Source organism: Rattus norvegicus, chromosome 9 (genome assembly GCF_021556685.1).
Source record: "Rattus norvegicus strain SHRSP/BbbUtx chromosome 9, alternate assembly SHRSP_T2T, whole genome shotgun sequence".
Classification (NCBI taxonomy): domain Eukaryota; kingdom Metazoa; phylum Chordata; class Mammalia; order Rodentia; family Muridae; genus Rattus; species Rattus norvegicus.
Genome location: NC_141542.1, coordinates 121696918 through 121720113, shown reverse-complemented (window position 1 = coordinate 121720113; position 23196 = coordinate 121696918).

Below are 23196 nucleotides of genomic sequence, written 5' to 3'. Positions count from 1 at the left end.
TTAAACATTGTGCTCCATACTTTTAACCCCAAACCCAAGGCAGGCGTACTGTGGGTGGGAGCTTTAAACTGTTTCAAGCAGTGTTAAAAGACTGCCAGTAGCTGATGGAGGTCAGCCTCTGCTGGATAATAATCTGCATCAGCGCCATCCTGTGAGGAGGTAGGTCCTGTCGACAACATGATCTAGGGAGGACTGAATCTTATCTAGGGAGGCCCGTGAATGCCATCTGACAGGGGAGGTGACTCACTTTGGAAAACTAAAGGCAAAACACTACTTAGTAGGCTCAAAAGTCCTTCAAAGCTCAAGGGACAGCAGTAGCATCAGAATGGTCTAGGAACGTGGGACTATCATCTCTGGAGCAAGTGGGAAGGGTGCTCCTACCTGGGGAGCTTGGTGACCAAGGAGGAGTGAGTGCAGGGTGCCTAACAAGAGGACAGAGGTTGATATCAGCACATAAGGCCCCTGCTTTGCCCAACTGAGCAGTCTGCCACCAATGTCTCCAGATCCTGCCTCTCAGTGACTGGACCTCATCTACTGTCATGGTTTGTATATGCCCAGCCCAGGGTATGGCACTATTAAGAGGTGTAGCCTTGTTGGAGTAGGTGCACCACTGTGGACGTGGGCTTTAAGACCCTCATCTAAGCTGCCTGGAAGTCAGTATTCTGCTAGCAGCCTTCAGAGGAAGATGTAGAACTCTCAGCTCCTCCTGCGCCATGCCTGCCTGGACCCTGCCATGCTCCCACCTTGTTGATAATGGACTGAACCTCTGGACCTGTAAGCCAGCTCCAATTAAACATTGTCATTATAAGAGTTGCCTTCATCATGGTAAAACCCTAACTAAGGCATCTGTCCCCAGAAGAAACTGCCGGAACTCTGATTCCAATCCACACTCAAGTCTTATCCTCGGGCTCCTCTCAAGGATGAGTTCTCACCATTCTGCTATCCCCCATAGGTTCCTAAAAGACTAAAATGATGCTTCTGTCTGTACCTCACTCCGGAAGCCAGAGAGGTGATGGATACCTGCACCCAATGTGTACAACCTGGGTTTGAACAGTCAGTAGGAATGGGTTCTCCTGGACTCTCCTCTTCCAAGTTACAAGCTCTGTTCCCTAATCCTTGATGAAAAGGGAAGTCTTTGAGTAGATGCAAAGTGACCTGAGATGGTAGCCCATATTCCAGACAGCCTGTGTGCCAGGCACACACTGAAGATGGCCAGTCCCTCTCCATTTACATCTCTTTGCTCTTAATCTCCTTATACTTGTTCTACCTTTTAATAGGATAGACAATTATGGGCATTCTGCAGCTTTTTGGGGGACCCTGGCAGCACTGTTGTGACTTGTAACTTTCAGTGCACAGAGAAAACCTCCAGTCTTGCAAATAAGAGAAGCCAACTCTCGGTTTCATGTCCTCCTCTCTCCTATCTTCTGGGGGACGCATTTCTGAACCTCCCTGAACCTCTCTGACACTCCATTGTCTATGGCTTTTCTGAAAACCAGCACGAGATCCCTGCCCATGGCCCCTGTAAGCAGAGCGTGCTGGTGACTCTCCCACCCAGTCCTGTTCTACTGGTGATCACGACAAATCTGTGCACCTCCGTGCCCTGCCATCCCAGCAAGGATACCTGCCTACCACTGGCTTCACCACTGCTGGCCCGGCAGCCACCTCAGTTACACTGTCAAGCTGGAGATGGCGAACAGTGTACAGGAGTAGAATCAGGAATGCCTGAGAGAAGAGGCAGGTCCTCAGAAGGGTAAACAGGAGGAGGATGGGGTCCAACCCAGTGCTCTGAGCACCCCTGAGAAGGAGGGACATAACAGCTCCACATATCATCTTTCCTGAACAGGGCAAACAGCCACTGTGAAACAATATGGTGCAGAGGAGCACAAGAACACAGAGAGGGGCATTGTGGGAATGGACCGGCTGCAAGGGAAGGAGGTGACCTCAATCTACGGGAACTCACCAGCAATGCAGAACAGCTTCCTTAAGTTGGGAAACTCACCACCACCACACACACACACACACACACACACACACACACACACGCACGCACGCGCGCACGCACACACACGCACATGCACACACACACGCACACACACGCACACACACACGCACGCGCACGCACACGCACGCACACGCACATGCACACAAACGCACACACACGCACACACACGCACACACACGCAAACTTTGGTTGTGGCATCTGCTTGGAAACAGCAGACCCAGGACACGGGAATGTGGAGAACCTGGAACTTCCATGAAGGACGGAGGCCCGGAGCAAAGGCTAAGTATAGCCAGGAAACAAAGCCACCTGCTGCTCTGGCCCCTGGGATGGGGTTGCCAGCTACCCTTGCTAGGCAGGGTCTGTCTCCACTCCCCCCAGATCACAGAAGAGAGGTAATTATCCCCAGGAGAAGACTCCAGCAGAAGTGGAGGTAGGGGGATCCACAAGAGAAGAACATGATTGGGAACAGTCAACGCGGAGTGCTGCCAGGAGTAACATCTAGGAAGCCATTGCAGAGCGTCTGCAAGAGGGGACACAGAAGATCTCTCTGTATCTCCACCCAGCTCCCCACACAGCCCCTCTTCATCTATAGAATTCCTCAGTACTAGAATGGGCCCTACTGTCACCGCTGTGGACAGGATTCAGGTCTTCTCCCTTCCCACCCCTCCCTGTCCCCTTTACATCTCCCAAAGCCCAGAGACTGGCCTGGTCTACAGATGTTGAGTTCATTTTTTAACCCTACCCCCCCCCCTGTACCTTTTTAGTCTACCCTGAACCAAAACTTCTCCTCCCACTTTTCCTTTGCCTCTGTTATTCCCATTTCACTGTGTGTCTGTCTTTACCTCTCAACTAGAAACCTAATGTTAAGCACTGGCCCCAACATGGTTCTTTTTAGCCTTCTTCTTTTCCCTCCTACTTGTATCTTCTCTAGCTAGCATTAGCATTCACAGTGCCATTGGGGTCCCTTAACTCTCTAGAACAACCGATACCCATCCAGTACTCATTTCACAGTCGCTGCTGCACTGATATCAGAATGGGTTAACCACAGGACAGTGGCTGTTGCTGAAAAAAGAACTCAGCCTACAAAGACAGCCTCGATAGAGCCCAATGCCTAGACCACCAGTCTAACAGAGAAAACGTTACCATAAACTATACTACAACCGAGTCTCTCCTGAGCACTACAAATGCCTCCTCAGAAAGAAGACCAAAAACAGGTGACCTGCATTAAAAGAACAACAGGGGTTGGGGATTTAGTTCAGTGGTAGAGCGCTTGCCTAGGAAGCGCAAGGCCCTGGGTTTGGTCCCCAGCTCCAGAAAAAAAAAAAAAAAAGAAGAAGAAGAGAGTAAAAGAACAACAATACTCTCTTTAACACAACCATCTAACTCCAAATAAACAAGTCAAAAACCACAAGAAACATGTGAAGCCAAGGCAACATGTTTCCTCCCAAAAACTGTCAATGCCATGGTAATGGCTCCCGATGGAACGGACTTAGAGATGAGATAAAATCTAAATAGCCTAGACAAACCATTCAGTGAAATCACAGCCAAGAGCTTCCCAAACCTGAAGAAAGAGATAGACATCTGAAAATAAGAAGCATTTAGAACCCCAAATAGACGTGAGCAGCGGAGAGCTTCTCCATGAAGTGGCATAATCAAGATGTCAAAAATACAGAGCAAAGAAGTGATGCTAAAAGCTGCAGGAGTAAAACATGATGTACTTCCCTCTCTGAGAGTAAATGGCTCTCTCCCAGGACTGCCATACCCAAAGAAATTATCTCTTAAAAATGACGGAGAAATAAGAACACTTCAAGGCAAACATAAGTTCAGGCAATTTAGGACAACTAAGCCAGAAGTGATGGAAATTCTTAAAGGAATACTGTGTAGCTAAGAAAAGAGCAGGAGGAAGAGGACGAAAAGAGGAGATCATGGAGGATAAGAAAGATGGGGACAAGGAAATAGAAAAGAAGAAAGATGGTTTGGAACACAAGAACACAGGAAAGACTAGAGTCTATGATGGCACCAATGACCAGAGGAGAGTGGGACGGAATCGGAATGTGTCTGACACAGCAAAGCAGCAATCATCCAATATCACCAGGAGATAAATAAAATAACACCAACCAACCAGTCAGCCAGAACAACAAATAAAAATAATAACCAAAGCCGGGCTGCTGAGATGACTCATATGGAAACGCAGTTGCTTTCAGGTGTGGCAACCTGAGTGGGGTCCCCAGGACCAACATGAAAGATGAGGACTGGCTCCTCCTACAAGGCGCACTTTGATGTCTACATGCATGCTGGGGCACATGGCTGCCCACCCATACATGAATAAATGTAATGTTTAATTGAAAATGAACAATACCAAGCCTTGAATGAAAGCCTTACTTTCCCAAAGACTTAACAGCCTAGATCAAGAAACATGAGCTCACCACCTACTGTCCCCAAGAAACAAGCACAGCTCAGGAAAATAGTCATCGACTCAAAGTCACACATTGGAAATCAATCTACCAAGCAAACAGAGACAAGCTAGCGTAGCGATTCCCTTAATCTGTTAAGACCTCAAACCAAACCAAAAGTCGGAAAAGAGAACCACCACATATTAATAAAAGGAAATTCATCAAGAGGATACAGCTACTATAAAGTCATGAAATCTTGACACCCCCATTTCATTAAACAAACACTATCAAGCATAAAGACCACACAGGTCTGTACACAATAATGAGAGGCTTCATTCTCACATCTTGATAAGTATTCCTAACGAAGAAAGAACAAGGAGAGCTAGGTTACACCAGATTTGGGGGGATGGGGTGATTCAGCAGGTAAAGACATCTGCCACCAAGGCCCTGATGACCTCAGTTTGATCTCCTGGATACACACAGTAGAAGAAGAGGCCTGATCCTCAAAAGTCTTCCACCCATGGTGTGGCATGCATACCCACATACATACACAAACACACAAAAAGTAAATGTAATAAAAAATTTAATTTATATGGGATCAGCTGGACTCAGTAAGCAGTTCCCAAACATTCCACACAACAGAGAATACAAATAAACTCTTCTCGGCAAGCACGTGGAACTGCCGGGAAAATTGGCCACTTCGTGAGTCACAAAGCAAGCTGTAATAAAGACAAATTCAACGTAATCCTCCACGTCCTACCAGGCTACGGTGGAGTAAAACCGTAAATCAGCATCAGACAGACTCAGACCATGCCCAGGGGTGTGCAAGCTGCACACACACTTCTGGGTGAGCAATGGGGCCGTGAGGAATGAGGAAATGAGAAAGGAAAGTTAAAAATCCCTGGAACCGAATAAAAACGAGACCATAACCTACCAGGACTTTTGGGATTTAGCCAAGGCAGTTCTAAGAGCAAACTTTATAGCTGTAACTGCTTGTGCTTTGAATATCAGAGAGATCTAAAATGATGTGTACCTCAAAGCTCTAGAACGGCAAGAAGGGGCAAACGCAAAAATGCAGCAGATAGTAGGAAATAACAGATGCTACAGGAGAAATTAATGAAATAATTTTTAAAAAAAGACATATAAGTAACCAGACAGAGTTGGTTCTCTGTAAAGATTTTCAAGATTTATTCAAGCCCTAGCCAAGATAACCAAAAGAGCAAGAAGATACAAATTAATATCATTGGAGATATAAAAGATTTTACAACTGGCTCCAACAAAATCCAGAAGATCATCAGAGAACACTTTGAAAACTTTTACTGCCCAAAGTTGGAAAAGCTACACGAAATGGACAAATTCCAAAATGTATATACCCAGCTGAATTTAGAGCCAGAAGAGGTCATCTAAACAGACCCATAGCAAGCAATAACATTGGAGCAGTAATTAAAAACCTCTCCACAAAGAAACCTGGAGTTGGGCGTGTATACTGTTGACTTCTACCAGATTTTCATGGAAAAATCTCACACTAGCACTTTGCAAACTTTCCCACAAAGAACCAATGGGAAATACATTCTACAAAGACAAAATAACCCCAAATACCAACATGCCCACAAACTGAAGATCATGTAGCACGAGCAAGTAGGTTTGTTTCGTACTAGGAATGCAAGGTTGGTTTAACACAAACAAGTGCAACATCGCATTAATTGGCCTAAAGACAGAAGTCGCATGATCATATCAACAGATGCATAAAAGGTGTGTGACAAAGTTCAACATAACTTCCTGAATAAAGCTTTGAAGAAAGATTTCCCATGCTCGGGTAGGATTAACCTGGAAAAAACTGCCATTTTCTCAAAAGCAATCTACTTACTGGTTGAATACAATCTCCATCAAAATTCCAACACAACTCTTTACAGACCTTGAAAGAACAATACTCAACTTCATTTTTTGCTGTGGAAACAGCAAAAAACCCAGGATAGTTAAAATAATAATATAAAAGAGAGACTGTCTGGCAGTATCAATCTCTGATTTCAAGGTATACTACAGAGCAATAGTAATAAAAAAGAATTGCATGCTTTGGCACAAAAACAGACAAACTGATTGATGAAAACAAGTCGAAGAGCCTGATGTAAATCCACATACCTATGGACATGTGATTTTTTAATAAAGGAGCCAAAAATATACAGTGGGGAAAAAAGAAAGCATCTTCAACAAATGGTGCTCATCTAACTGGATGTCTGCATGTAGAAGAATGCAAACAGATCCATATCTACCACCCTGAACAAAACTCTAGTCCAAGTGGATCAAAGACCTCAACATAAAACCCTACACTGAACCTGATAGAAGAGGAAACGAGGAATATCCTTAAATGCATTGGAACAAGAAAAGACTCTGAACGGAACATCATTAGCATAGACATCAAGATCAACAATTAATAAATGGAACCTCATGGAACTGAAAAGCTTCTGGAAGGCAAAGGACACCATCACTGGGACAAAACAGTGGCCTACAGAATGGGAAAAGTTATTTACCAACCCCACTTCTGATAGAAGACTGATCCCTAAAATATATAAAGAACTCAATAAACAAGACATTAACAATCCAGTAATCCAATTTAAAAATCTGGTACAGATCTAGACAGAATTTTTTTATTTTTTTAATTACATTTCTTTATTTACATTTGAAATGTTATCCCATTTCACAGTTTCCCCTCCAGAAACCTGCTATCCCACCCCCACTTCCATGAGGGTGTTTCCTCACCCACCCACCCATTTCCTTCCACCTCCCAGCCCTGACATTCCCCTACACTGGGCATGCAACCTTGACAGGACCAAGGGCCTCTCCTCCCATTGATGCCCGGCAAGGCCATCCTCTGCTACATATGCAGATGGAGCCGTAGGTCCCTCCATGTGGACTCTTGGGATGGTGGTTTAGTCCCTGGGAGCTCTGGGGAGTCTGGTTGGTTGATATTGTGTTCTTCTTATAGGGTTGCAAACCCCTTCAGCTCCTTCAGTCCTTTCTCTAACTCCTCCATTGGGAACCCTGTTCTCAGTTCAATGGGTTGGCTGTGAGCATCCACCTCTATATTTGAATTTGTCAGGCTCTGGCAGAGCCTCTCAGGAGACATCCATATCAGGCTCCTGTCAACAAGCACTTCTTGGCATCAGCAATAATGACTAGGTTTGGTGGCTGCATATGGGATGGATTCCCAAGTGGGGCAGTCTCTGGATGGCCTTTCAGTCTCTGCTCCACACTTTGTCTCTGTATTTCCTCCTGTGAGTATTTTTGTTCCCCCTTCTAAGAAGATCTGAAGCATCCCCGCTTTGGTCTTCCTCCTTCTTGAGCTTCATGTGGTCTGTGGATTGTATCTTGGGTATTCCGAGCTTTTGGGCTAATACCCACTTATCAGTGAGTGCACACCATGTGTGTTCTTTTGTGACTGGTAAACAGAATTCTTAACAGGGGAATCTCAAATGGCCAAGAAAAACTTAAAGGAGTGTTCAACATCTTTAGCCATCAGGGAAATGCAAATCAATATGAATTTGAGTTTCCATCTTGTACCTGTCAGAATGGCTAAGATCAAAAACACAAGCGGCAGCTCATGCTGGAGAGGATGTGGAGCAAGGGGAACACTCCTCCATTGAGGGTGGGAGTGCAAACATGTACAGACACTTCAGAGACCAAATGGCGGTTCCTTAGGAAAGTGGGAATTTGTTTCATTCAAGACCTAGCAATCCCACTCCTGGACGTGAATCCAAAGGACTCTCCATCCTACCACGAGGACACTTACTCAACTATGCTCATAGCAGCTTTATTCATAATAGCCAGAAACTGGAAACAACATAGATGTTTGGTCTCTCAACCAAAGAATGAATAAAGAAAGTGTAGTAAATTTACACAGTGGAGTAATACTCAGATTTAAAAAAAAAAAAAAGACATCATGAAATTTGTAAGCAAATGATTGGAACTAGAAAAAAATTATCCTGGGTGTGATAACCCTGACCTAGAAAGACAAACCTGGTCTTTAAAAGTGTATGTTAGCTGTAAAGGGTGACCATGCTGTAATCTGCAGACCCAGAGAGGCTAAGTAACAAGGAGGGATCAAAGGGGGACACAGGGATCTCCCGGGGAAGGGGAAATAGAATGGATTCCACGGGTGGAGTCAGGTAGGGATGAGAATAGGAGGGATCAGGTTGGGAGTGAAGGGGAGAGAGTACCGGGAGAGGTGACTTGGAAGCACGGTAGAAACCTAATCGAATGGAAACTCCCTAGAGTCTACAAGTGACACTGACAAAACCTCCTAGTAATGGGGGATCCAGTCAGCCATCTCCTGTGACCAGGTAAAGCCTCCAGTGGAGGGATTGCAACACCAATCCAGTCACAAAACCTTTTAGCTACAATTTGTCCTGCCTGCAAGATATGCTGGGGTAAAGGTGGCACAGAAGATGTGTGAGTGGCCAACCAATGATTGGTCCAACATGAAACCCATTGGATGAGAGGGAGTCCATGCCTGACATTGCCTGGAGGGCTAGAAACCAGAGTCTGGATAGCCTAGAGACCCGAATAGAACCAAACATGACTGGCAGAAAAAGCTCAATGAAATTATTTCTTTTTTTATTTTATTTTTCATGGAATTTTTATATATTTACATTTCAAATGAAATCCCTTTTCACCCCTCTTCCATACCCCCTCCCCGCCTCTCCCTCTGCTTCTATGAGGATGCTCCCATTCCCTCCCACACACTCACTCCAACCTGGCATTCCCCTACGTTGGGGAAACGAGCCTTCACAGGTCCAAGGGCTTCTCCTCCTATTGATGCGGACAATGCCATCCTCTGTTACAGATGCAGCTTGAGCCATGGGTCCCTCCATGTGTACTCATTGGTTGGGGGTTTAGTCCATGGGAGCTCTGGTGGGGTCAAGTTAGTTGATGTTCTTCTTCCTAAGGGGTTGCAAACCCCTTCAGCTCCTTCAGTCCTTTCTCTAACTCCTCCATTGGGGTCCCCATGCTCAGTCTGATGGTTAGCTGCAAGCATCCTCCTCTGTATCAGTAGGGCTCTGGTGGAGGCTCTCAGGAGACATGAAATTATTTCTAATGATACTCTTCTATACTCATAAATTAGTGCCTAACTCAATCATTATCAGAGATATTTTATCCGACAGCTGATAGGAACAGAGATCCACTTCCAAACATTGGTTGGAGCTCGGGGAACCACAGACTAGGGAAGGAAGGATTGAGGGGTCAGAGAGATCAAGGACACAGCGAGAACACAGAATCAACCAGGGCTCAAGGACTGCGCCGACAGTTGGGGAGCTTGATAGGTCTGACCTAAGCCCTCTGCATATATGTTATGGTTATTATGATGATTACTCCTGGTTATCAACTTGGCTACATCTGGAATGAACTACAATCCAGAAATGGAGGACACACCCGTGATCCAGATTTTGAGGCTGGGAGACAAGGCTTCTGACCCAGATCTTGACATAAAAATCTTGAGGCACAGTGGCCATGAAAAGCTTAGGCCCAGGCGAGCTAGTACACGCCTTTAATCCCAGGAGATTGAGGCAAGCAGATCTCTGAGTTCAAGGCCAGCCTGGGTCAAAGCAAATTCCAGATCCAGACATGGTTGTACAAACCTTTAATCTGGGCCACACCTTCTGCTGGAGACCTACATAAGGACATTGAAGAGGTCAACTCACTCCTCTTCACCTGCTTGTACTCACCTGCCAGCACATCTGTTGGAGCCTACTTCTTCAGGATTCCAGCTTATACAGATGACCAGGTGAAACAACTAGCCTTGTGGGACTGAGCAACTGTTAGATTTTTGGACTTCCCATTCACAGCTGACCATTGTTGGGGAGTTGGGCTACAGACTGTAAGTCATTGCAATAAACTCCCTTAATAAAGGAGATATTCCACAAGTTCTGTAACTCTAGAGAACCCTTACACCATTATGTAGCTTGGTGTTCCCATAGGACTCCTAACAGTGGGAGCAGAGCATTGTGTCTTATTCTTTTGCCTGCTTCTGGAATTCTCTTCCTCATATCTGGGTTGCCTTGTCCAACTCTGATAAGGGCTGCGCGCCTAGTCTCACTGTAACTTGTGATGCTATGTTTGTCAATATCCATGGGAGGCATGCTCTTTTCTGAAGGGACCTGGAGGAGGAGTGGATCTAGGCAAGAAGAGAGGAGAGGGAAAGGGACTGGGAGGAGAGGAGAGAAAGGAACCTGCATTTGAGTTGTAATATATGAGAGAATGAAAAGAAAAATGTCTTAAAGAAACTAGGAACAGGCAAAATATGCCTCAGTACCATAAAGGCTGCACACAGCATACTTATAGCCATTACACTCACTGAGGGAAACTGTGGCCATTTCCTCTAAAATATGGCATGAACCAAGAGCAACCACCTCCTCCCACCACTCTTATTTAATATATTACTCGAAGTCTTAGGTAAATCAATAAGACAAAAGAAAGAAGTAAAAGGGATAAAAGCTTAAAAAGAAAAGTCTAAACTGTCACCTGGTCCTACCTGCCCTGGGGGGTGAGGTGAGGTGATGTAGAGTCAGTGACACAGATACCAGGAGCAATGAGAAACGCTGGGGCAAGCTCATCTGAGCACTGCTGGGAGCTCCTTTAATACCCTCCTCCACCCGCGCCCCATTGGTCCCAAGAAAGCATCTCTTCTAAATAGCAGTGCCTGATAGGCTGGCATTGTCTGCACCAGCAATCCTTGGTCTCTCGGGCAGTCCTCAATTAGGTCCTCCTGCAAGAGATGTTTTTACAGCTGCACGTCCCCCAGCATTTAAATAGGGGTGGCCCTGCCATTCTTGCTACACTAAACTCTTCCAAAGTTAAACTTTTCCTGTTTCCAAACAAATGACACATAAATTCCCATGGGCTCTGCCAAAAACAAACAAACCAAATAAATAAATAAATAAATAAATAAATAAACAAACAAACAAACCTTTTGGATCTAATAAGCACTTTTTGTAAAGTACCATGATACAGAATCAATATATAAAAGTCAGTAGCCTTTAAATATAGCAAGAACGAACATGCTAACAAAGAAATGGGGAAAATATCCCATTCACGATAGCCCCCAAAAATACCATACACAAGCAAAAGCAAATTGAGATTCAACGTGATCCCCTTCAAAGCTCCAGTGACATTCTTCACAGGTAGGGGGAAAAAAAATCCCAAAATTTGTATGGAAATGCAAAAGACCACAGACGCCCAGGGTGATTCTAAACAGGAAGAACACAGCTAGGGAGATCCTACTACCTGAGTCCGAATGATGCCACAGAGCCATGGCTGACAAACCCAATCTGGTGCCAGCACACAAAGGCAGACACGTAGATCAAGACTACCAGAAGGTAACAGAAACCCAACAGTAAACGCATAACCATACAAACTTATTTTGACAATAGTAAAAACACATACTGGGAAAAGACACCCTTCAGAAGACAAGAAGAGAATCCTCTCACACCATGAGCAAAAGTCAGTTACAATTAGATTAGACCTTAATTTAAGACTAAGAACATTGGGAAAACACTTCAGAGTTATAGATAAAAACTCCAATAGTACAAGAATTGACAATGGGATTATATTAAATTAGAAGTCTCTGTATGGAATACAGCAAATACAGAGGCAAATGCCAGCAGCAAACCACTGAACTGAGAATAGGTCCCCCGTTGAAGGAATCAGAGAAAGAACTGGAAGAGCTTGAAGGTGCTCGAGACCCCAAAAGTACAACAATGTCAAGCAACCAGAGCTTCTAGGGACTAAGCCACTACCTAAAGACTATACATGGACTGACCCTGGACTCTGAACCCATAGGTAGCAATGAATATCCTAGTAAGAGCACCAGTGGAAGGGGAAGCCCTGGGTCCTGCTAAGACTGAATCCCCAGTGAACTAGACTATGGGGGGAGGGCGGCAATGGGGGGAGGGTTGGGAGGGTAACACCCATAAGGAAGGGGAGGGGGGAGGGGGATGTTTGTCCGGAAACGGGAAAGGGAATAACACTTGAAATGTATATAAGAAATACTCAAGTTAATAAAAAAAAAAGTCTCTGTATGTCCAAAAGAACTATGAGCAGAATGAAAAGCGAGACTACAAAATAGAGGAAAATATTTCACAGCTATTACTTCAGAGAAGGGTTAATATCTACAATAAGGAACTGCAAATTTTAAATATAAAAAAATCACTAATCAGCAGACAGTTCTCAAAAGAAGAAACACAAGTAGCCAGTACATATTTTTAAGAGTTCAACACCTCCAACTCATTACAGAAATGCAACTCAAACTTTGAGATTCCATTTCATGCCAGTCATAATGTCTGCCATCAAGACAGATGGCAATAAACTCTAGGGAGGATGTGTGAAAGAGTAGCTTGTTTACTATGGGTAGGAGCTTAGACTTGTATAGCCGCTGTCGGAACCAGTGTGGAGCCCCTCAAAAATGCAAAAATAGAACTATCATATTACCCAGGGACATCAGTCATGAGCATGCGATTGTGTGTGTGCATGTGTGTGCACATGTATGTCTATGCACATGTGTGTGGAGAGATATTCACTCTATAATCCTGTTATTCTAGAGAACCCTGACTAACACACGGCTATACACACAGCCAGATCAAAAGAGAAGTTGTGTGAAAATAAGAACTGGAGACATTTTTTAACAGCACACCAAACTACAACATAGAACAATAATTTATAGTACCATAAGAAATATCTTTTTTTTTCTCCATCTTTATTAACTTGGGTATTTCTTATTTACATTTCGAGTGTTATTCCCTTTCCCAGTTTCCGGGCCAACATCCCCCTAACCCTTTCCCCTCCCCTTCTATATGGGTGTTCCCCTCCCCACCCTCCCCCCATTACTGCCCTCCCTCCAACAATCACGTTCACTGGGGGTTCCGTCTTGGCAGGACCAAGGGCTTCCCCTTCCACTGGTGCCCTTAGAAGTCTATTCACTGCTACCTATGCAGTTGGAGCCCAGGGTCAGTCCATGTATAGTCTTTGGGTAGTGGCTTAGTCCCTGGAAGCTCTGGTTGGTTGGCACTGTTATTCATATGGGGTCTTGAGCCTTCAAGCTCTTTCAGTCCTTTCTTGATTCCTTCAACAGGGGTCTCGTTCTCAGTTCAGTGGTTTGCTGCTGGCATTCGCCTATGTATTTGCTGTATTCTGGCTGTGTCTCTCAGGAGAGGTCTACATCTGGTTCCTATCAGCCTGCACTTCTTTGCTTCATCCATCTTATCTAGTTTGGTGGCTGTATATGTATGGGCCACATGTGGGGCAGGCTCTGAATGGCTGTTCCTTCTGCCTCTGTTCTAAACTTTGCCTCCCTATTCCCTCCTAAGGGTATTCTTGTTCCCCTTTTAAAGAAGGAATAAGAATAACTTTTAACCTAGAACTCTGCCTCCAACAGAAATGAGTTCCAAAATAGTACTGAAAATGAAGAAATGTTTGGGAGTTTCATTTGAAAGATGAAAGGAGTTAGCTTAAATAAGAATCTGATCTATACAAGGGAATGGAGAATGCTGGAGAGAGTTCTTACAAGGGTTTGTATACAGGACATCTTTAAAAACATTTAAAATTAGCTCAGTTCCTAAATTTAAAAAATTATCATGTAGCATGTGGCTTGTAACATGTGTAAGAAGTAGATATGAGAAAAAGAGCAGAGAGTATGATTCTTCTGCACATAAAGTGGCATGACACCTTGACAGTGCTGACAAGTTAAATACTATGCCTTAAACCACAGAGCAATCCCTAAAATAACATAATGAAGAATTACAGTTGCTGAACCAACAAGGGAGATTAAACAGATCATGAAAGAGAGTTGATTTTTAAAAGAAGGAAGACCAAGAGAAAACATCAAAGACAGACAGGATAAACAGAAAACCAAGAGCAGGTTGGTAAATTTAAACTCAGCTACAACAATAATCACAGTAAAATGTAAATAATCTAAACTTATCTATCAAAAGACAGAACTTCTCAGATTAGGGGGAGCAGGGCAGTCTCCACTACAGGGTGCCTACAGGGAACCCACCTACAAATTAAGGAGGTTTTTAAAAAACCACCCATCTGTCTTCTATTATACCCCTAAGCTTCTGAGAACTACCAGGGGGGAAAGTACACAAATGGAATGTTGTTGCTACTGTCAATTCATGGCATTTTTCCTCCTCTAATCCCCATAGTAATAACCTAAGACTTCTACTTGAGCTGCTGACACCACAATGACCTTACTTCCTGCCTCACAAGGAACAACAACTGTCTGCCCTCTGCCTACAGGATAAGTGTGTCCACCCTTACCTTTCACCAAGTTCAGAGAAACAGTAATGGCGTCCAACCTCTAAGAAGATCCTGAGCAGGGCTCAGGCCTCATCAGGAATGGAGGGTGTCTTCATCAGGGTTTTTGTTGTTGCTGTTTTTGTTGTTGCTGCTGTTGTTGTTGCTGCTGCTGCTGCTGTTGTTGTTGTTATTGTTGTTGTTGTTGTTGTTAAGAGACTCCATGACCTCAGCAGCTCTTACAGAGGAAATTATAAAGTTCTTTCAATTGGGAGTGACTTACAGTTCAGAGATTTAGTCCACTGTCACCATGGCAGGCAGACATGGTGCCAGAAAAGCAGCAGAATTCTGTCTGGATGAAAGCAGACGGAAGAAAGACACTGGGCCTGGCTTGAGCATTTGAAATCTCAAAGCCAGCCTGCAGTAACAGACTTCTTCTAACAAAGCCACACCTATTCTAACAAAGTCACCTCCAATAATGTCACCTCCTGGTGACCAGGCACTCAAATCTATGAGTCATGGGGACTGTTCATATTCAAACCACCACGGAAGGCTATCTTTGTTTTTTCTCTGTCACTATCTCTGAAATGGACACCCTGTCCTCTCAGTTGCTTACTGAGAAACTGGCATCGTCAAACTTTCTTCTCATCTCTTAGACCCATCTTTATCTTACTCTACCATTCAGTCCTCACATAGTTCCATGTTCAACGTCTGAGGCATGCAGCAAACTAGAGAATCCATGGGGCCAGAAGCCTGCCACAGGTAACACATGACACATTAGTAACACATGACACATTGAGGGACTGAGGTAGCCATGAATAAATCAGTCATTGGGTCCTTTTGTAGGTATAGGCAAGTCATACATTATTGGAGAATTGATTCTAGGTCAAAACAAGCAAACTCTTAAAGGGGTGGAGAGGGAGGGAGGGGGAAGGGAGAGGGGAGAGAGAGAGAGAGAGAGGAAGAGACATTCACTTATACTTTCAGAGATGCTTGCTATAAAACCCAGGCTTGGAAAGGTGAAAAGAACCAGAAAACAGGTTTTGTTCTCGCAGATTGTAGTGCCATATTGGATTTGGGCCTGGCTGCTTTGTAACTGCATGGCCACAGTTAAGAAGTCATGGGATTGTTGGACAGAGGCCTCTCCCATGTATTTACGGCACAGGAAGAAAAGACCAAGTAGTAAACACCCGATATCTCCACTGCATGACCTCTGCTGAGCCCGGCTGATGCATGTGGAACTGACACACCTGGACCACACCTGGGTGGTGGTCAATTTACTTCTGCCTTTTACTTCCTCAGCCTTTATCCTTGAGATTTAGGCTGGTCTTCTGGGATTTCTCCCTAATTAATTCAGGTCTCCTAGTTGGTCTTTTGTTACCGAAGTCATGAGCCAGGTAGTCACGAGCCAGGGTTTCCCACTGTGCTTCCCAGTTATTTTCTACCTGGAGACTTGGGTATATAAGTGGTGAATAAAGCTACAGGACACTCTCACTATTCCTCTCACTCTCACTATTCCTCTCACTCTCACTCTTCCTTCCCAGCTTCCTCTCTCTCTCTCTCTCTCTCTCTCTCTCTCTCTCTCTCTCTCTCTCTTCCTCTCTTCCTCTCCTGGCTTGACACGATAACCTGTGTGTGTGTATGTGTGTTTCTTTCATCCCGTAGGCTTTCGCCCGATTCTCGGTACCAGGTCGGTGCTGGCGCCGACAAATGGAGGTCCCACCGAGATCGGAGAAGAAAGGGGGTACCACCTACGGGACGTCCCTGGAGCCCGGCCGGCATAGGAGGAGAAGGGACGGATTGGACGTAAGATGGGTCAGGAAAGGCCTGGATGATTTGGGCTAGCCTGAGTAAAACTTGTCATAAAAAAGGGACAAGGTAACGGTAAAGTGTTTTTGCATATGTGTTCTGTTAGAGTTATATTTTAGTCTTTGGACCCTGGCTAGAGATAGTTTACACCCTAGACATGAAAAAGAACGGGTTGGGGAAAAACAGTCCTCCCGGACTCTCCGCGGTTGCTTTGGAGAAAGAAAAACCTTTTCAGAGCTCTCCTAGGAACAGAGGGAAAGCAGGAGACGTCCTGCCTCTCTGCTGGCTCCTATTGGAGAAATGCTTATTTTTGGTTCTGGGTTCCATAGGTAGGATATGTGGGTCCCCTCGGTGGGACACCATCTAGTTTTTTCCTTCTATGTCTATTGTTTGTCCTTGGTGCACCAAGCTGTCCATGTCTGTCAGTTTATGTCTGTGGTTTTTGTTTCTCGTTGTTTAAATGTTTTGTGTTTCATGTTTAAAAGAAAAGGTTAAAATTTTAAATGCCGGTTGATTCACCCATTGATGTAGTTTTAACTCCTTTCAAAAAAGGTACAAATAAATAAAAAGTTTCAATTGGCTTTTGGAGCCTACATCTGTAGCTAGAAGCCTAAATCTGCTGGGCAAGCTCCCCAGGGGGCTGGCTAAATGTTTACACTAGCCAATTTTAAAGGAGCCAGCAGCTCCTCAGCTTCTATGTTAAGGGAGCGGATGGCTGTTTCTCTTAGAAAAATCCCTGACTTATTATTAGACTTAGCAGGTGACAAGGTGCTTCTCTTAAAATCATAGCTAGAAAAGTAAAAATGGTGCTTGGTCTAAATATTAAAGATAGGTGTAGCCACTTCAATTTTGTTTCTGATTGGTTTTAAATGTATAAATATGCTCTATATGCCTTGGTTATGGACTATTGGCTTTTAGGTTATTGGATATGGTTAAAAAAGTATAATATTGGTAACAGAAAGTTGGCTTAAAACTGTTATTTGGATGAAGTCATTCTAGACAACATGTGGCATGAGCCAACCTAGGGAAACAGGTCTAAATTGAGATAATATTTTTATGGAACTCTTATTCTAGAAACCAGGCTTCTAAAAGAATTTAGGGCAATGTCTCTTTGTTGAGGTATTAGAGACCGCACCATTGTGCGTTCATATGTAGGAATTGGCAGTCAAACTTAGTAGCATGAAGGATAGACTCCGGTGTTTTGGAGACTGGATTTTGGAGACTAGTTTGTTAGAGGTTAAGTTTTGCTTTCCAAAGTTGTGGTTTGCCCTGAAGTTATCTGTATTTTAATGCTAATTCCACTGCCCCAAGGACAGCTGCCTAGTCACTACTCAGAACTCAGGTGACCTTGTGGTTGTGCTCTGGTGTTACAAGGAGAACGTAAGGATTGTGATTAAGGATTGCCAGTGTTACATTGAGTAACTCAAACTTATTTATAATTGAGAAAAAAATCAAACAGGTAGAGATTGTTACAAGATTTACGAAGGATTGATGAGGTTTTAGAACTTGTGAGAGCATTACAGCCAGTTTACTTACTCCAACTGCCATTTCAAGATAGATTTAGAGGATTGATTTTGAGTTTTCATTTCGTGAGCCTGCTTATAATTTTAGAGAGCCCATAGAGTGATATCATTAAGAATGGCTAATAGCCTTATATTATGTAATTTTGTTGCTTCTTCGATGTAAGAAGTTAGAACCTTAAATCTTTCAATGTATATGGAAATTTTTACTACAAACCTTTGCTCTCAAAATGAGCTTTAATATTTGGGGAGTAGCTGTTACACTACTCCAGAAAAGAATATTTGAAGCTAATTTTAAGCTTCTAAGGATATGTTAATTGGCTAAGTACCTCACCCTACCAGAGGACTTAGGTCTTTGTTATGCACATTGGAGATAAAGCTTCAGCTGTGTTAGTACAGAGTTGTGGACTGGAGTCATAAAAGTATTTTAAATAGAAACCTGGTAAAACATATCTTATTCCAAACAACAGTTAATTGGTTACTACAAAATACTGATATTTGGCCTATTACATATACAAATTTTTCAGACAAAATTGATAATTTTACTCTTTGCATGCTTTTGTATTTCCTGTATATTTGTGCATACAACCCATAGAAAATGCACTTAGTGTATTTATAGGTGGTTCATCTAATGAAAAGGCTACATGTATGATTGGATCACTTGTTTATTCTCTTGAGTTTCCCCTGCTTCAATACAGACTATTAAATTACGTGCTGTAGCCACTGTTTTTAAATGTTAAAAACCATAGACCCAGCTCTTTGAAAATGGTAATGGAGTTGATAACACACCCTCACGAAAAGAGGAAGCTCCATTTGCTTACTTTCAACGCCCAGCCTCACCCTGCCAACTCAGGGATTTCTAAATAAGGCTAAATCTGGACCTTGTTTACAGGATTTGACATTTCTAATTAATGCTTATGTTTAGGTAAATAAAGCTGGTGAGGGGCTGGAGAGATGGCTTAGTGGTTAAGAGCACTAAGTACTGTTCCTTTATAGGCCATTTAAAAACTCAAACTGTATTGCCTGGACCCCTTAGCAAGGGAGGACAATAATACCAGGCAGATTATAGGCCTTACATAGAAACAATTAGTCAAAAAGTCTCATTCTTTATATCATCAAAACAATAATGCTGGAAACAATAATTTGGTATACAAGTCAATTTATAAATACAAGTGCTCAGTGTCCTCAATTTAATCCTCGAGGACTTATCTTAATAAATAATATTTTAACAATTTAAATAAATAAAAGGGGGAACTATCCCTGAATGCTAATAATGCTCCTTTTATTTCAATTTTAAAATTTGGATGCCAAGGTTTATGGCACCCTACAACTAGGCATACTTCTGCCTAGGTGAAATAGAAAGACCCACATATTGGCATGATCCTGTCCAGGTATTTTATATGGGGAAGAGGGAATGTTTGTGTTTTTTCTACAGAATGCTACAGGAGTGTGCCAGCTGCCTGAGAGTCTGAGCCATGCTGATCCTGGGAGCATGAAGATTCAATTCAGCTCTCGTGGTTCTGGTTCCTGGAGTCATTCCTGTGCCCTTAGAGGAAGACGGAGGATTCCCCCTCATCTTTTGTCATCACAGAAATTCTGGCATTGCTGCAGTCATTGTGTCCTGTCCCATCTCGGCCTGCCCTCCGACCCTCTGTGCACTGCTGCTTGCTGGAAGCTGCTGTGGACTGGGGAACTCTGCCCTGGTTCTGCAGATCTCAGACATGGTTCCATTGCCTGCTGGTTGGTCCAGAGAAGAATGACTGATCCTGAACTGTCCTGGGAAAGACCTAGGCATTTTCGCTGCTATTGTGGCAGCCATTACTGCTGCAGCCATTGTGTCTGCAGTGTCTGGAGTTACCCTCCCCCAATCTATTGTTAGGCAAGCACAGTGGGTGAACTTTCTGGAGTAGTTGCTAACAATTGGGAATTCTAAATTTTATTATAGGAGCGGCTTGACTACGGCCCTTGGTGGTAACAGCTGAGGAGAACCAGATGAGGTGCCCACTACTTATCGGGAGAGGCTCAACTTCCACAATCTCTTAAATTAATGCCTTCTGGCCCCTGCTCCTTCGCCCCTGGGCTCAAGTAAGAGGAATGAGAAGATGACCTGATGTAGCTATTCTCAGCGACGGGCAACTTCCTCTGACCCTTGACCAATCTAGACATGGAGCCTTGAGGGCGACAAGGTGGTCCTATGACAGAGAGGCTGGGGTCTGAGAGGTCGATCCTAAGACAGAGTTAGCTACACCCCGTTTAAGTGTACGGGCCGGTCAAATGCTCCTCTGCCCAGTTTCTCCCCCAATAAACACACACGTATAGCCCAGAACGGTGGGTTACAGCATAAGTTCATTTCTAGCCATTGGGGTGCAGTCCTAACTGCAAGAGTGGCTCGCCATGGCCGAGCTGGGCACTCTGTGAGGCATGTCTGCTCTCTCTCAGACCACTACTTCCACCTAATGGTTTTTTATAAAAGAATAACGGGGGAGATGTAGTGCCATATTGGATTTGGGCCTGGCTGCTTTGTAACTGCATGGCCACAGTTAAGAAGTCATGGGATTGTTGGACAGAGGCCTCTCCCATGTATTTACGGCACAGGAAGAAAAGACCAAGTAGTAAACACCCGATATCTCCACTGCATGACCTCTGCTGAGCCCGGCTGATGCATGTGGAACTGACACACCTGGACCACACCTGGGTGGTGGTCAATTTACTTCTGCCTTTTACTTCCTCAGCCTTTATCCTTGAGATTTAGGCTGGTCTTCTGGGATTTCTCCCTAATTAATTCAGGTCTCCTAGTTGGTCTTTTGTTACCGAAGTCATGAGCCAGGTAGTCACGAGCCAGGGTTTCCCACTGTGCTTCCCAGTTATTTTCTACCTGGAGACTTGGGTATATAAGTGGTGAATAAAGCTACAGGACACTCTCACTATTCCTCTCACTCTCACTATTCCTCTCACTCTCACTCTTCCTTCCCAGCTTCCTCTCTCTCTCTCTCTCTCTCTCTCTCTCTCTCTCTCTCTCTCTCTCTTCCTCTCTTCCTCTCCTGGCTTGACACGATAACCTGTGTGTGTGTATGTGTGTTTCTTTCATCCCGTAGGCTTTCGCCCGATTCTCGGTACCAGGTCGGTGCTGGCGCCGACAGCAGATTAAAAAACATTTTTAAAGGAAAGGAAGGGTATCTGTCTGAAGGAACAGAAGTTGCAATACAGGCAATTAGTAGGCAAAGTGTCATTTTCACTGTGTTTGTGCAGGTGAATGGAGCTTGAATGGCTGAGGTACTATAACGTCTCAGCCCAAAGTGACACGCACTCCTTAAAAGAAATCTGATGACTAAGGATGTTGAACATTTCTTTAAGTGCTTCTCAGTCATTCGAGATTCCTCAGTTGAGAATTCTCTGTTTAGTTCTGTACCCCATTTTTAATAGGGTTGTTTGGTTCTCTGGAGTCTAACTTCTTAGTTCTTTGTATATTTTGGATATTGGCCCTATATCAGATGTAGGGTTGGTAAAGATCTTTTCCCAATCTCTTGGTTGCCATCTTGTCCTGTTGACAGTGTCCTTTACCTTACAGAAGCTTTGCAGTTTTATGAGGTCCCATTTGTCCATTGTTGATATCAGATCATACGACATTGGTGTTCTGTTCGGGAAACTTTGCCTGTGCCAATGTGTTCGAGGCTCTTTCCCGCTTTCTCTTCTATTAGTTTCAGTGTATCTGGTTTGATTTGGAGGTCCTTGATCCACTTGGACTTGAGCTTTGTACAAGGAGATACGAATGGATTGATTTGCATTCTTCTAAATACTGACCTCCAGTTGAACCAGCACATTTGTTGAAATGCTGTCTTTTTTCTCCACTGGATGGTTTTAGCTCCTTTGTTAAAGATCAAGTGACCATAGATGTATGGGGTTCATTTCTGGGTCTTCAATTCTATTCCATTGATCTACCTGTCTGTCTCTGTACTAATACCATGCAGTTTTTATCTCTATTGCTCTGTAATACAACTTGAGGTCAGGGATGGTGATTCTTGAGAATAGTTTTCGATGTTCTGGATTTTTGGTTATTCCAAATGAATTTGAGAATTGCCCTTTCTAAGTCTGTGAAGAATTGAGTTGGAATTTTAATGGGGATTGCACTGAATCTGTAGATTACCTTTGCTAAGATGGCCCTTTTTACTATATTAATCTTGCCAATCCATGACTGTGGGAGGTCTTTCCACCTTCTGAGGTCTTCTTCGATTTCTTTCTTCAGGGACTTAAAGTTGTTGTCATACAGATCTGTCATTGCTTGGTTAGAGTCACACCGAGGTATTTTATATTATTTGTGGTTATTGTGAAGGGTTATTGTTTCCTAATTTCTTTTTCAGTCTGTTTATCTTTTGAGCAGAGGAAAGCTACTGATTTGTTTGAGTTAATTTTATACCCAACCACTTTGCTAAAGTTGTTTATCAAGCTGTAGAAGGTTCGCTGGTAGAATTTTTGGGTTCACTTAAGTATATTATATCATCTGCAAATAGTGATATCCTGACTTCCTCCTTCCCAATTTGTATTCCCTTGATCTCCTTGTGTTGTCTGATTGCTCTGGCTAGGACTTTGAGAACTATATTAAATAGGTAGGGAGAGAGTGGGCAGCCTTGTCTTGTTCCTGATCAAAGCAAATATGGATGCTCACAGCCAACCATCAGACTGAGCTCAGGGACCCATTGGAGGAGCTAGGGGAAGAACTGGAGAAACTGAGGGAACTGAAACCCCATAGGAAGAATGTTTGCTGGCCGGACCACCCATTGCTCCAAGGGACTAAACCACCAACCAAGGAGTTTACAGAGAGGGATCCATGGCTCCAGAGACATATGTAGCAGAGAATGGCCTTGTCTGACATCAATGGGAGGGGAGGCCTTTGGTCTTGTTGAGATTTGATGCCCCAGCATAGGGGGATGCTAGAAGGGTGGGTCAGGAGAGGGCAAGTAGGTGGGAGAGCACCCTCATAGAGGCAAAGCGGAGTCGGGGAGAGGACGGACGGGATGGAGGGTTGTGGAACGGAAACCGGGAAAGGGAATGTCATTTGAGATATAAATGAATGGTTATTTTTTTTTTTTTAAAGAAAGGAAGGAGATGGGGGGGAACCTAAAGTGAGGGAGCAAGCAGTGCATAGTCATTCATTCCGTGTTCACAACCCTCATACCCTCTACTCCTGTCT